Source organism: Sminthopsis crassicaudata, chromosome 5 (genome assembly GCF_048593235.1).
Source record: "Sminthopsis crassicaudata isolate SCR6 chromosome 5, ASM4859323v1, whole genome shotgun sequence".
Taxonomy (NCBI): Eukaryota; Metazoa; Chordata; class Mammalia; order Dasyuromorphia; family Dasyuridae; genus Sminthopsis; species Sminthopsis crassicaudata.
Genome location: NC_133621.1, coordinates 121,586,434 through 121,601,314, shown reverse-complemented (window position 1 = coordinate 121,601,314; position 14,881 = coordinate 121,586,434). Strand labels below are relative to the sequence as shown.

The window sequence follows — 14,881 nt, the reverse complement described above, 5'->3', positions numbered from 1 at the left end:
TTAGCCAAAACCAAATTTTGTTGACTGCTGCTTTATAATATAGCTAGACCAACTTCATCTGATTTTTTTTTCATTAATTCCCTTGAAATTCTCGACCTTTTGTTCTTCCATATGAATTTTGTTGTTATTTTTCCTAGGTTATTAAAATAGTTTCTTGGGAATCTGATTGGTATAGCACTAAATAAATAGATTAATTTAAGGAGTATTGTCATCTTTATTATATTTGCTCGGCCTATCCAAGAGCACTGAATGTCTTTCCAATTATTTAAATCTGACTTTATTTTTGTGGCAAGTGTTTTGTAATTTTGTTTATATAATTCCTGACTTTTCTTTGGTAGATGGATTCCCAAATATTTTATACTCTCGACATTTGTTTTGAATGGAATTTCTCTTTGTATCTCTTGTTGTTGGATTTTGTTGGTGATGTATAAAAATGCTGAGGATTTATGTGGATTTATTTTGTACCCAGCAACTTTGCTAAAGTTGTAAATTATTTCTAATTAACTTTTTATTAGAATCTCTGGGTTCCTCTAAGTATACCATCATATCATCTGCAAAGAGTGATAGTTTGATTTCCTCATTACTTACTCTTATTTCTTTAATCTCTTTCTCAACTCTTATTGACCAGGCTAGCATTCCTAATACAATACTAAATAGTAATGGTAATAGAGGGCAACTTTGTTTCACTCCTGATCTTACTGGGAAAAGTTCCAGCTTATCACCCTTACATAAGATGCTTACTGATGGGTTTAAATATATGCTCCTGACTATTTTAAGGAATAGTCCATTTATTCCTATACACTCAAGTGTTTTTAGTAGGAATGGATATTGGATTTTATCAAATGCTTTTTCTGCATCTATTGAGATGATCATATGGTTTTTGTTAATTTGATTATTAATATGGTCAATTATACTAATAGTTTTGCTAATATTAAACCAGGCCTGCATTCCTGGTATAAATCCTACTTGATCATAGTGTATTATCCCAGGGATGATTTTCTAAAGTCTTTTTGCTAATATCTTATTTAAGATTTTAGCGTCAATATTCATTAAGGAGATTCATTTATAGTTTTCTTTCTCCACATTCAACCTACCTGGTTTAGGTATCAGTACCGTGTCTGTGTCATAAAAGGAGTTTGGTAGGACTCCTTCTTTCCCTATTTTTTCAAATAGTTTATATAACATTGGGGCTAATTATTCTTTAAATATTGGGTAGAATTCACATGTAAATCCATCTGGTCCTGGGAATTTTTTCCTGGGGAGTTGATTAATAGTTTGTTCTATTTCTTTTTCTGAAAAGGGACTATTTAAGTAATTTATCTCCTCCTTTGTTAATATAGGAAGCCTATATTTTTGGAGGTAGTCATCCATTTCACTTAAGTTATCAAATTTATTGGTATAAAGTTGGGCAAATTAACTCCTTATTATTGCTCTAATTTCCTCTTCATTGGTGGAAAGATCCCCGTTTTCATTTTTAAGACTAATAATTTGATTTTCTTCTTTCCTTTTTCTGATCAGATTTACCAAAGTTTTATCTATTTTATTGTTTTTTTTTCATAAAACCAACTCTTAGTTTTATTTATTAATTCAATAGGTTTTTTTTTTTTTTTTACTTTCAATATTCTTAATTTCTTCTTTTAATTTTAGAATTTCAAGTTTAGTATTTGGTTGGGGGATTTTAATTTGGTCTTTTTCTAGCTTTTTAAGTTGCAAGCCCAATTCACTGATCTTTTCTTTCTCTATTTTGCTCAAATAAGCCTCTAAAGATATAAAGATATAAAATTTCCCTGTATTACCACTTTAGCTGCATCCCATAAATTTTGGTAGTATGTCTCATCATTGTCATTATCTTAGGTAAAATTATTATTTTTTTTACAATTTGCTATTTCATTCAATCATTCTTTAAGATGAAATTATTTAGTTTCCAATTATTTTTTGGTCTATTTCTTGAATGTAGTTTTGATTGCATCGTGATCTGAGAAGAAAGCATTTACTATTTCTGCCTTCCTACATTTAATTTTGAGATCTTTATGTCCTAATATATAGTCAATTTTTGTATAGATTCCATGAACTGCTGAGAAGAAAGTATACTCCTTTCTATCACCATTCAATTTTCTCCAAAGATCTATCATACCTAATTTTCTAATGTTCTATTTACCCTTTAATTTCTTTCTTATTTGTTTTGTGGTTTGATTTATCTAATTCTGAGAGTGCAAGGTTGAAATCTCCCACTGTTATAGTTTTGCTGTCTATTTCTTCTTGCAACTCTCTCAACTTCTCCTTTAGGAAGTTAGATGCCATACCACTTGGTGCATATATATTTAGTATTGATATGGCATCATTGATCCAGTCTGCTAACCACCTCTACTTAATGGGAGAGTTCCTCCCATTCACATTTACAGTTAAAATTACTAATTCTGTATTTCCCGCCATCATATTATCCCCAGATTACACTTTTCCCCCCCTTGTCCCGCCTGAACCCCTTCCCTAATATTAAACTTATGGACCCCACGTGTCACACAGCCCTCCTTTTTCAGTATCCCTCCCTCCCCCTTTTAAGTCCTTTCCCCTTTCTTGTACCTTTCCCTTATTACTCCTTTCCTTTTCCCTTTTCCTCTCCCCCATTTTAATGAGGTGAGAGAGAATTCTCTGAAAAATAAATATGTTAATTATTTACTCTTCAAGCCAACTCTGATGAGAGTAAGATTTGCACAATGTTCCTCTCCCTCTCTAAGTTCCCTCAGATATGATAAATTTTCTTTGTCTCTTCCAGGGATGTAGTTTCCCTCTTTTTATCTTCCCTTTTCCCGTTTTCTGACAGTATCCCCTTTCCATTTCTACTTCCCCTTTTTTTAATGTTATATCAGTAAGATCAGATTATACATGCGTACTTTCTGCATATCCACAAAGAAATACAGTTCTCAAGAGTTCCTTTTACCTTTTTCTGCTTCTTTTGAGTCTTGTGGTTGGAGATCAAATTTTTTGTTTAGATCTGTTTTTTTTTTTTCTTAGAAACACATGGAATTCCTCTATTTCATTAAATGTCCATCTTCTTCCATGGAAGAAAATGCTAAACTTAACTGGGTAGTTTATTCTTGGCTGCATTCCAAGTTCTTTTGCCTTTTGAAATATCAGATTCCAGGCCTTTTGATCCTTTAATGTGGATGCAGCTAGATCTTGAGTGACCCTTATTGTGGCACCTTGATATCTGAATTGCTTTTTCTTGGCTGCTTGCAATATTAGTCTGATAGTTCTACAGCTTGGCCACAATATTCCATGGAGGTTGGTTTTTTTTTTTTTAGGGTCTTTTTCAGAAGATGTTCAATGAATTCTTTCAATGCCTATTTTACCTTCTGATTCTATTACTTCTGTACAGTTCACTTTGATGATTTCCTGTAAAATAGAATCTAGGCTTTTTTTTTCACCATAATTTTCAGGAATTCCAATGATCCTTAGATTCTCTCTCCTAGATCTATTTTCCAGGTCTGTCAATTTTCCCAGTAAATATTTGACGTTATTCTCCAGCTTTTCATTTTTTTTTTTGTTTTATTTGATTGATTCTTGGTGTCTCAATGAATCATTCATTTCTATTTGCTCAGTCCTGATTTTTAATGAGTTATTTTCTTCATTCGCTTTTTAAAATTTCTTTTTGTATATGTCCAATTGAGTTTTTAAATGAGCTATTTTGCTGTATGGAATTGTTTTCCATTTCACTAATTTTTTATTGCATTATTTTCTTTTTCCAATTCACAAATCCTACTTTCTTGGGAATTCTTTATCATCTTTTCCAATTCACTAATTTTTTTTTTTAGTGAGTTATTTTCTTTTTCTAATTCACAAATCCTACTTTCTCGGGAATTTTTTATCTTTTCCAATTTACAGATCCTACTTTCCTGTGATTTTTTAACCTTTTCCAATTCACAAATTTTGTTTCCCTGCACTTCTTGTGAATTCTTTCTCTTTTCCAATTCAAATTTCAGTACATTGTTACTCTCTATTATAGCTTATCTTTCCTTTACCCATTTTTCTTCTAACTCTCTTCACTTTTTAATAGTCTCTTCTAGGAGAGAGTTATGTGATAGGGCCAGGTATCATTCCCTTTTAGGGTGTTATCTGGAGACTGTCTGCTGTTAGCTTCCTTGGAGTTGGAAACCCGCTCTTTTTCTTTATAGAAGCTGTCAATCATTCTCTTCAATTTTTTTCCTCATTTTTAAAAACCTATGGGGTCTGCCTTCAGGGTAAGGAAATTACCAGCTTCCTCTGCAGAACAGGGATAGTTTGGACGGCAGTTGTTTTGTGTACAGGCTGTAAAGGTATGAGGGTGCTCTGGGAGAGAGTTCCACCCCCACTGGAAGTGATTTGGAGCTGGTTAGCACAGCTGGGCTGTGGAAGTGCCCAGTGAAGAACCCCTGCTATGTGGCCTAGCAACTGTCCTGAGGCTAGAGACTGAAAAAAATGCAAGTGTCACAACCCCAGGCCAAAACCCTAGTGGGGCCATGGATATTAGCAGTTGACAAGTGAATAGCCCTGGCACACAGACTGGAAGTTCCACTGCCCCAGGCCAAGCCCCGCACTGTGAGATTAGAGGCTGCCCCAGGCTGTGTCCCATTGCCTTTCAAGTTCTTAACTGCCCCAAGGAAAAGCCCTGGACAGCAGAAAGCGGCTGCAGCCATTCTGCGATCTGTGCTGAGTCTCTTCTGGTTTGGGGAAACTAGGCAGTTTCTGGCGTTTTTTTGGTTTCTGTTTTTTTTGTTGTTGTTGTTTTGTTTTGTTTTGTTTTTTTCTTAAGTGGCTTGACTTCTCTGCTGATGTGCTGTTTTGCAAGTAGAGTAGAGCAGAGCTATCAGCCTACCAGAGTCTTCTGTCTCAGTAGCTTTTCACACTTGATCTTAGCCAAAAGGCCGAGAAGCGATTCAGTAGCTTTTCTAACCCCAGAGGCCTCCCCAGTCCGATCAGCACAATATGCTAGGCTTTAGTGTGTCACTGTCTGCCGCTGTCTTTTTCTCCACCCATCAGTACTGACCTTTTCTGACAAAATTCCAGATTTTCTTTTTCTGGTAAATTGTGTTTCTAATTTTCGTGGTTTTTACAAGTCCAATGCTATTTTTGAGGCTGAATTAAATAGTTGGTATTGAGGGTAAGAGAGAGCTTAGAAATTCGCCTGTATCTTCTCCACCATCTTAGCTCCGCTCCTCAAACATTTACATTCTAATGGGGGAAGACAACATTTAAAAGAAAGATGTAACTGGGGTGGAAGGGCTGCTTTATAAAGATGAAGATTTTCTATCTTGAAGTCATTATAGATAAATCCAGAGTGCACACTGGCAAAAAATGAAAACATGGTTGGTTTGGGTGTCCCCCTTAAAAGGAGATTTGGGATGCATACAATCAAAGGGAGAAACTAGGTAATGAAAGAAAGAGGATGGGTAGAGAGAGAATGACTGGGAATTAAATCTACTGTAGAAGTTAGGAGAAGGTGACTACAAGGGCATACCTTAGGGTTACCTCCTTGTTAGAGAGACTGGGAAAAAAGCAAAAAATGCCAAGTGACACTGAGGATCTCCAAATTGAAAGGACTGGAAAGCTCAAGGTGAATTGCCATAATTTCCTAAGTAAATTAAAGAACAAGGTCCCCAGTTGGAAAATAGAAAAGAAGGGGGGAGATATGGGAGGATGGAAATAGAAAGAAAAGCTTTGAGGTAAGGAATCAATTAGGGAAGACTAAAATGATTCTCTTGCTGGGAGGTCCCAGTTAAAGTTGGATAGCATCAAGTTTTAATGCCCCATTCAGAAAAGTTCTGAGACTACATTCTACACAAATATTTGTAGCAGCATTTTTATAATAACAGAAATGGAAAGGAAGTAGGTACCTAGTGATTGGATAATTGCTAAGAAAAATGGTTGTATAGGAATCTCATATTAGTATAATGGGGAAAAATCGCCTTGAATATTAGAAAGCAGAGAAAATTTGTAGTATTAATGCTAGGTAAACAGGACAATTTGCATGATGAATCAGAGGAAAATATTGAAAGACTTTAGAACTCTGATTACTTCAGTATTTAATAGTGACATCAGAAGATTGAAGATGAAATATTTCTTCCATTTCAGTATGTCACAGGTACAGAATAAGCCACAAATCTTCAGACATGGTCAAGTGTAAAACAATTACAAACTAAACTGCTTGTTATGAGATGTCTAGAGAAGCAAAATATGAAGAGTTATTGGAAGTGACTATGATATAAAAAGAGTATCAATAAAACATGTTTAAATCAGCAGTTATAGATGTAATATCAGAAAATCAGAAAAGGCTTTTGGGATGCAGCAAATCTTAAAGATTAAGGCACAAACTAAAATACGGAAAATTAGCTGGTGTGAGAGCAGAAATAGGAATGGGGACTGGTCCTAAGTTTTAATTAATATAAGCAACTCTCAGGTGAGAAAACTACCTCTTCTAACACAGGTCAATATCATTAGGGAGTTAGTTCATTGGAGATTTGAAAAATTTAGACTTTGCCCAGAATCCCAGAGCTGTTGTTAGCCCTTTTGGCTCTCTATTCATATGACCAAGTGGCCTGCTATCTACTTCTGTTTTTGGGGAGACAACATCCCATTCTCATACGATTACAAACTGTATTTTCCTTCATTCCATTTTCTCCCTAGTTCCTCCTTAATAGTGTTTTGTTTCTGACCCACCCTGCCTTCAATAAGATAAATTTCTTTATCCAAATGAGGATGAATGTTATTCCCTCTTTGAGTCAAATCTGATGAAATCAATTTTCAGACAATATTTATCTCTCTTCCTTGTTCTCCACTATTGTAGTAATACTTTGTGTCTCTCCATATGATCTATTTTATCCTATTTTACCTCCCCTTTCCTCTTTTCCCAGTGCAATCCTTTTTTTTTCTTTTTTTTATTATAGCTTTTTATTTACAAAATATATGCATAGGTAATTTTTCAGCATTGACAATTGCAAAACCTTTCATTCCAACTTTTCCCATCCTTTCCCCTACCCCTTCCCCCAGATGGCAGGTTGACCAATACATGTTAAATATGTTAAAGTATAAGTTAAATACAATATATGTATACATATCCAAACAGTTATTTTGCTGTACAAAAAGAATCAGACTTTGAAATAGTGTACAATTAGCCTGTGAAGGAAATCAAAAATGCAGGTGGACAAAAATAGAGGGATTGGGAATTCTATGTAGGGTTCATAGTCATTTCCCGAGTTCTTTTGCTGGCGTAGCTGGTTCAGTTCATTACTGCTCTATCGGAACTGATTTGGTTCATTTCATTGTTGAAGAGGGCCTTGTCCATCAGAATTGATCATCATATAGTATTGTTATTGAAGTATATAATGATCTCCTGTTTCTGCTCATTTCACTCAGCATCAGTTCATGTAAATCTCTCCAGGCCTTTCTGAAATCATCCTGTTGGTCATTTCTTACAGAACAATAATATTCCATAATATTCATATACCACAATTTATTCAGCCATTCTCCAATTGATGGGCATCCACTTAGTTTCCAGTTTCTGAACCCATAATTTAGATAGGAAGTTCTGAGGCCCCACAGGGATGCTGCTGTGTTTTGTATAACATGGAAAAGCTTTTAGAATTTGCTAATAAGCATTTAAAACTGGGAGTCCTTTAAATCATATTACCACATCAAAAGGATGCAAGAGTCATGTATAGCCATGTGAATATCTGTTAAATATGAGTTGATTACAGAGTAGTAAGCAATTTATCTGGATAGCTGTTATCATTATTGATGGAAAAGAAAAATGTACTCTGAAAAATTGAATGTTTAAACTTGTACATGTCCATATTTTTAAAAATTCAAGTGTGATGGATTGAGTTTAGAGTTGTTGATTATCTGAAGAGTTTTCTATTACATTATTGAAACATTATATTATAATATAAGGTACTAAGTGTGCTTTCATATTAATGCCTCCTTTTAGCCACACTACACTTAACATATGAAAGATGCTTTAATATTAACTAATAGAAAGTGCTCACAAACTCAGTAAGCAGATTTTATTTTACTCTATTAAGAAAGTCAAAGTCGTAAAACTGATTTCCTGAATCTTGTATAAAATAAATTGCTTTATACGCTGCTAAACTGCAGTCTAAAGCAAGAAGTATAAATCTCTCAGATAATAGAAAACTTTACTGTAAATATTTTACATGTACAAACAATTTTGATGAAGTCTTTTCGATTTTCAAGAAATAAATTCTACAAGTTAAATAACAGGCAAAACTAGACTAACATGGAGTCCTACAATGACAACCATTTGCATTTTGAAATGGACCAAGGGACTGTGTATTCTTAACAAATGAAAAAATGAGTATAAATGTAAGTGATCTAAATTTATTTAGTCTATAAAAAAACCAGTAGGCAGTTCATAAAGTTTTATTGAATGAAGATTCTTGTGAAAGGGAGAACTGACAAGAACAAGGAAAATGGTGAAGAACTTCAAGTCCATGTTATATAAAATTTCATGGAAGGAACTCGGAATTAGTCCAGGGGGAAAAAAAAAGATCTAGGAAATATTTGGCAATTGTCTTCAAGTATATGACAGGTTATTACAGAAAAGATAGATCTGATTTTGGCCCCACTAGTCAGAGCAACCAGTGAAAGTCCACACACAAAAAAACATACATTTAGAAGATGTCAGGAAAAACTTCCTAATGATTAAGGCAGTCTTTAAGTGGAATAGAACGCCTTAGAAACAAATCAATAGTAATTCTTCATTGGTCTACAAAGAGAAATGAGAAAACTTGTAGGGTTATGTTGTGTGTGATAGAAACTGTTTTTCAAATATGTGTTGGAATACATTTCCAGTGCAGTCCATTCCAATTATGAAATTCTGTATTTTATAAATCTCAACCATCTGAGAGAAAAGAAACAATTTTTAAGGCAATGGTACATTTCTGAAAGTTTGTGATTCAAATTTTCTGGAAAGAGAAGGGGGAATTTCGGTGTAGTGTCAGTCTCTGGTGACCACATGCATGGCTCTATAGCAAGAGAAAGATGAAGCGAGATAATTACAAAAGGAAGGATCAGAAGAATCTGAACTTTACTTTGTAATATTTTCATGAGTTATTCAGAAAGTTCCAGCCAAATTGAAAGGGGGATTGTCTCTTTCAGCTCCAACTCATTTCCCTTTTAGTAATGCTGCACCCATAAATTTCGAGGCCTTGGATAATAGCGGAACTAAGTAGAATGTTAGGTGGGTACCTCTTTAACAAGTTCACATCAAATGAGTACCTCTTATATTGGTAACAAGTATAAGAACAAGAAGGACTTTTTGCTATGGTGGCAATTCAGAACAAAAGTCAACAGCACTGGTTCACTCTTTTCCATGTTAACTAACTCCCTCTTTGAAGAATAAAATTTTAAGAATGAGCATATCCAATTGACATAACAGAGCTAAAAATGAAGAAATAATAGGATAAAAAGTCAAAAGAAAAAGAGTAAAGTATTACAATTTTCAACACCAGGAATAAACATCAGGAAAATGGTTCTCAGTTTGAGGATCAATACAGAGAAAGATAGCATGCCCTGGAAGAAGTGTTAATAGGAGTGTATAGGGACCTATATTGTTAGAGGAAGAAGACTGATCAATAAAAGGGGTCCTAACCATCTTAAAACCCTTTTTGTGTATGATCTAAAAGTGGTATAATTTAAACTAACAAAAGAACTGGCCTAAATAATCTTGTTGAAAAAGAGCCACGTCCATCCCTTTTTGTAGTGGCAAGACATTGGAAACTGAGTGGATGCCCATCATGAATAAGTCATGGTATATGAATGTTATGGAACATTATTGTTATGTAAGAAATGACCAGCAGGAGGACTTCAGAGATACCTGAAGAGACTTACATGAACTGATGATAAGTGAATTAAGTAGAGCCAGGAGATCATTGTACACAACAACAACAATACTATATGATGATCAATTCTGATGGGTGTGATTCTTTCCAACAATGAAATGATTCAGACCAGTTCCAATGATCTTGTGATTAAGAGAGCCATCTACATCCAGAGAGAGGACTGTGGGAACTGAGTGTGGATCACAGCATAACATTCTTACTCTCATTGTTGATATTTGTTTGCATTTTGTTTTCTTATTTACTTTCTTGTCTTGATCTAATTTCTCTTGTTCAGCAAGATAATTGTATAAATATGTTTATACATATTGGATTTAACATATATTTTAACATGTTTAACATATATTGAATTGCTTGCCATCTATGGGAAGGGGTGGAGGAAGGAGAAAATCTGAAACACAAGGCTATGCAAATTATCCATACATATGTTTTGAAAATAAAATGTTTTATTAAAAAAAAAAAGAAAGAAAAGTCGTGTCCATCAGAATTGAGTTTCATATATATTTTATTACTGTGTACAACGATCTTCTAGTTCTGCTCATTTCATCTAACATCACTTCATGTAAGTCTCTCCAGGCCTCTCTGGAATCATCCTGCTGGTCATTTGTAATAGAACAATATTCTATAACATTAACATACCATAACTTATTCAGCCATTCTCCAACTGATGGGTATCCACTCAGTTTCCAGTTTCTTACCACTACAAAAAAGGCTGCCACACACATTTCTGCACATATGGGACTCTCTCTCCTTTATGATCTCTTTGAGATATAAGACCTGTAGAAACACTGCTAGGTCAAAGGTTTGAAATATTTTGAGGTATAGTTCCAAATTGCTCTCCAGAATAATTGGATATGTTCACAATTCTCCCAACAATGCATCAGTATTCCAGTTTTCCCACATCCCCTCCAACATTCGTCATTATCTTTTCCTGTCATGTTAGCCAATCTGAGTAGTGGTATCTCAGAATTATCTTAATTTGCACTTCTCTGATCAATAGTGATTTAGAGCACTTTTTCATGTGACTAAAAATGTAAACCCCAATTCTTTCCCACATATTTATCCAAAGAAAAAATAGCATGGTTACAATTTTAATGAACATATTATATTCTATCATATATAGTTATTACTGTTATAAAATGGTGGTCACACAAAAAGAGAAATACAGAATTTAAGGGGAAATCTGAATTTTCTCCCATTGTAAAGGATCTAATTTTCACTAAGTTAAGAGACAGAAAATAAAGTTTTACATGAAGTCTATTGACATAAGACAAAACTTGGTAAAATACATGGTTTTTATTTTGTGTTTTTAATAATTTTTGAGGATGAGAAAGCAAAATGTTATCATACTAAATTCAAAAGCAAAGAATTAGAAATCAGAAACAGAAGTCAAAACAATTTGCTACAGTATAACTTTTTTAAAATTAGATGCATACTAATGTTCAGACAAGCAAAGATGTGTGTATTATATGAATATTTATGTATATGAAAGGCAGCTTAGTATAATAGATAAGTTCTATACATGGAATGAGAAAAACCCAAATTAAAGTGGAACTTAGATACTTTCTAGGTATGTGACTCTGGTTATGTCACTTAATCCACTCAGACTCAGTTTTCTTATTCACAAAATGCAAGGAATAATTTTTGTTGTTGCTTTGTCATCTTCAATTGTGTCCAACTCTTCATGATCTTATTTGGGATTTTCTTGGCAAAGATACATTAGTGCTTTGCCATTTCCTTCTTTAGCTCATTTTGCAAATGAGAAACATGAGAAAAACGAGTTAAGTGATTTTGCTAGAGTAATACAATTAGTAAATAAATGCCTCAGGCCAAATATCAGAACTGGCACTATCTACTGTACAACCCAGCTGCCCTATTATATTTAAAAGACCTGATGAGAAAATAAAATAAGACAATATATGTAAACATTTTACAAACTTTAAAGGGCTATATAATCATTATCACTATCATTAGACTTATATGTTTGCCCCAAGAACATTATCTCTACCTATTCACATTCATGTATAAAGAGCAAAGATAAGAGTTTAAAAACCAGAGAAACCAAAATCTCATAGCAATTAATGATTGGGGGTAATAAATGCTAGCTGGTTTATAACCTAGCTTGAAGTGACAAAATGTGCAAAATTTTTTGAAGAGTCACCACAAGATAGAGTGAGGTCTTTGACTAGGGAAATATCAAGGTTGTTGAAAGAAAAAGGATAACTATATGAGTACTACTACTCAAACTTTGTACTGTGTTAGTACAACCACGCTCTTTTGTTCTAAAGAGTTCCTCATCTGAGACAGTGTGAATTTCTTGCTCAGAAGATGGAAAGCCTCAGATACAAAGTCTGAGAGAATAAAACAGGGGAGGCTTTTGATGACTCACCAAAAAAATAAATGAATAAATAAGAAAAAGAAATTGCAAACCACTCTAGTGGTCCATAGGGTGACAAAAGTCAAATATATTGAGTGACTGAGCAACAAAAACTGTTTCTCATGGCCCCAAAGTAGTATGCCTGATTTAAAAAGAAAAAAAAAAAAAAAAAGAATTGAGTAAAAACACAGTGATACTCTCGCCTAGGGTTTCAACTGAATCAGAAACTGAAGATAGTACAGATTACATTCAAGCAGTGTTCAATAACATAGTAACCCTGAGAAAACAATGCTGGAATGTCAGTCGATGCAACTTGAAGGCATCACTTACCCCTTTTCATACTGGCCCCAGCCCTTCCTCCACATAAGTTGGCCATATACATTCATTATGTTCAAACATCTCTACTTATATTCTGTGTCCACTCTCTTCATTAATTCTGCAGGAAGAGAAATATTTTGTGGGAGAATATACTAACATGAAGGTGAAGGCTATGACATTAAAGTCTTACTTTAGAATCCATGAAATTCTAGAATCGAGTTTATAGAATTCTATTTCATAGCTTAAAATAAGAATGTCTAAAATGTTCACAGAAGTAAGTTAAGAGGGGTGAGGTGTATTGGATGATTTCTATTCCTTGCGAGAATTTAATTACATAATATTCTTCTAACATCTATGTTTTCAGAAAAAAGTTGGATTTGTTAACATGTAATGGGTAAGTCATTATTGCCTCTTGTATTTTCCTCTTATTCAATCAACTGTTATTCTACCTCCTGAAATATTTCTCCTTTCTACTTCATCCAACATAACTTAGGCCCTCACTGGCTCTCTCTTGCACAATCATTCCAGATGATCTTCCTGCTTCCATTCGCTTTCTAACTTCAATCTAATCTCCATATGCACGTCATATAATTTTTTCAATCCATTTATTCTGATTCCAAATCTCCTAATTAAAAATAAAAAATTCCTCATAACAAGGTTGATAGTATATTTGATCTATAACTAAAGCAACTGAAACAGGTTACTCCCATTCTCTAGCCCTTTCAGGGTGCACCAACAAGTAGAGAAGCCATGAAGTAAGAAATTGTTAGAAACAAGCTCACTCTGAAACTCAGGTAACAGCAATTTTATTGAAAGACAAAGTCCAGAGGAATTGGACATTTCTAGCCAGAAACGGGCTCTACCTTTCTTATTTGGAAGAAGAGCAGTAGGTACAGAAGAAGCAAACAAGATTTATGCCTGCTGTTAGTTCGTTGCAGTTCCCTCTCCCAAAGAATGGATTGGTTAGTTCCCCTGAGAGCTACATCATTTCTTACATGCTACTCCTAAACATGTTCTCCCTCCCACATCATACATTCCATGTTCTATTAATGAGGTTCTAATTTCATTCAGGATGTGTCAACATATGCATGAGGCTTATTAAGCAAGCACAATAAAGAAAAGCTTTTTCTAGGTCCTTGAACCTGGCCAGTTTAAACCAGTTTCTAGCTTAGACAAATTTATTAAAAGATACTCAAAGTTACTTATTATCTTACATTATCTTGAGGCTTACAACATTCTATGGAAATAGCTTTCAGTATTTCATACTGCTCACTATTTCTGAGGAACTGATTTTTCACTGTTCTGTGGAAACTTAACACTGGTTTGTCTCACTCTGAAATACCACTACACACCTCTCAGACTGGCTAGAATGACAGGAAAAGATAATGCTGAATGTTGGAGGGGATGTGGGGCAACTGGGACACTGATACATTGTTGGTGGAGTTGTGAATATATCCAGCCATTCTGGAGAGTGATTTGGAACTATGCTCAAAAAGTTATCAGACTGTGTGGATCCAGCAGTGTTACTATTGAGCCTATATCCCAAAGAGATATTAAAGGTGGGAAAGGGGCAGCCAGCCAAGATGCCGGAGAGGACACACACATCTATCTAGGCTTCTTCTTGCTCTCAGAATACTTTATTTCATGACAAGGCCTGGGAATTAGTGGTTGAATGAAAAAACTCATGAGTACATTACCAACAGAAGATATCCTTGAAATTTGCAAGAAAAGGTCTGTTTTTGCTCACAGATAGGGATGGTTAGACCAGGCACAGACTGCAGGCAGATACTGAGAGTATGGAAGGCAGCTCACGCTGAGCAGACCTGAGGGGGCAGCCATTTCTGCGAGGAGAACTTTACCACAGTGTGGCTACTTTGCCCTGGCAGCAAGCCAATAGACCAGCAGAGAAGCTGGAAATACAGGGGATAAAGGCTATAACTCAGAAAAGCCAGGGTCTCTCAGGACCTGGCCACACCCACCTGGAGTGACTCAGAGCATTCTTAAGAGTCTTAGAGCACAGACACAGAAAAGCCATTGATGTCCTGCTAGTGCCTCGCTGCTGCCCCCTACAGTTTGCAAAGGAAGCCTGGTAACACCATCTAGCCCTGCCCCCCCAAAAAAAGCAGATTGCATTTGTTTTTTGTTTTTTGTTTTTTCTGTTACTTTGTTTTATTTGATTCTTCATTGACAAAATGAGAAAAGAATTAAAGCATGCTCTAACAAGAGAGAGCTTCCATATGGATAAAGGGCAGACTTTAAATTGAGGAGATTAAAAACATTGTCTCCAGATGAATCC

The 14,881-nt window shown here is 34.8% G+C and overlaps 1 protein-coding gene across 4 annotated transcripts in view; it reads right to left on the bottom strand.

Annotated features, from left to right (window-relative positions):
- The window catches only part of CADPS2 (calcium dependent secretion activator 2), a 714,206-nt gene that overhangs the window by 666,583 nt on the left and 32,742 nt on the right, over window positions 1–14,881 (bottom strand). The gene's annotated exons all lie outside the window — the stretch shown is intronic.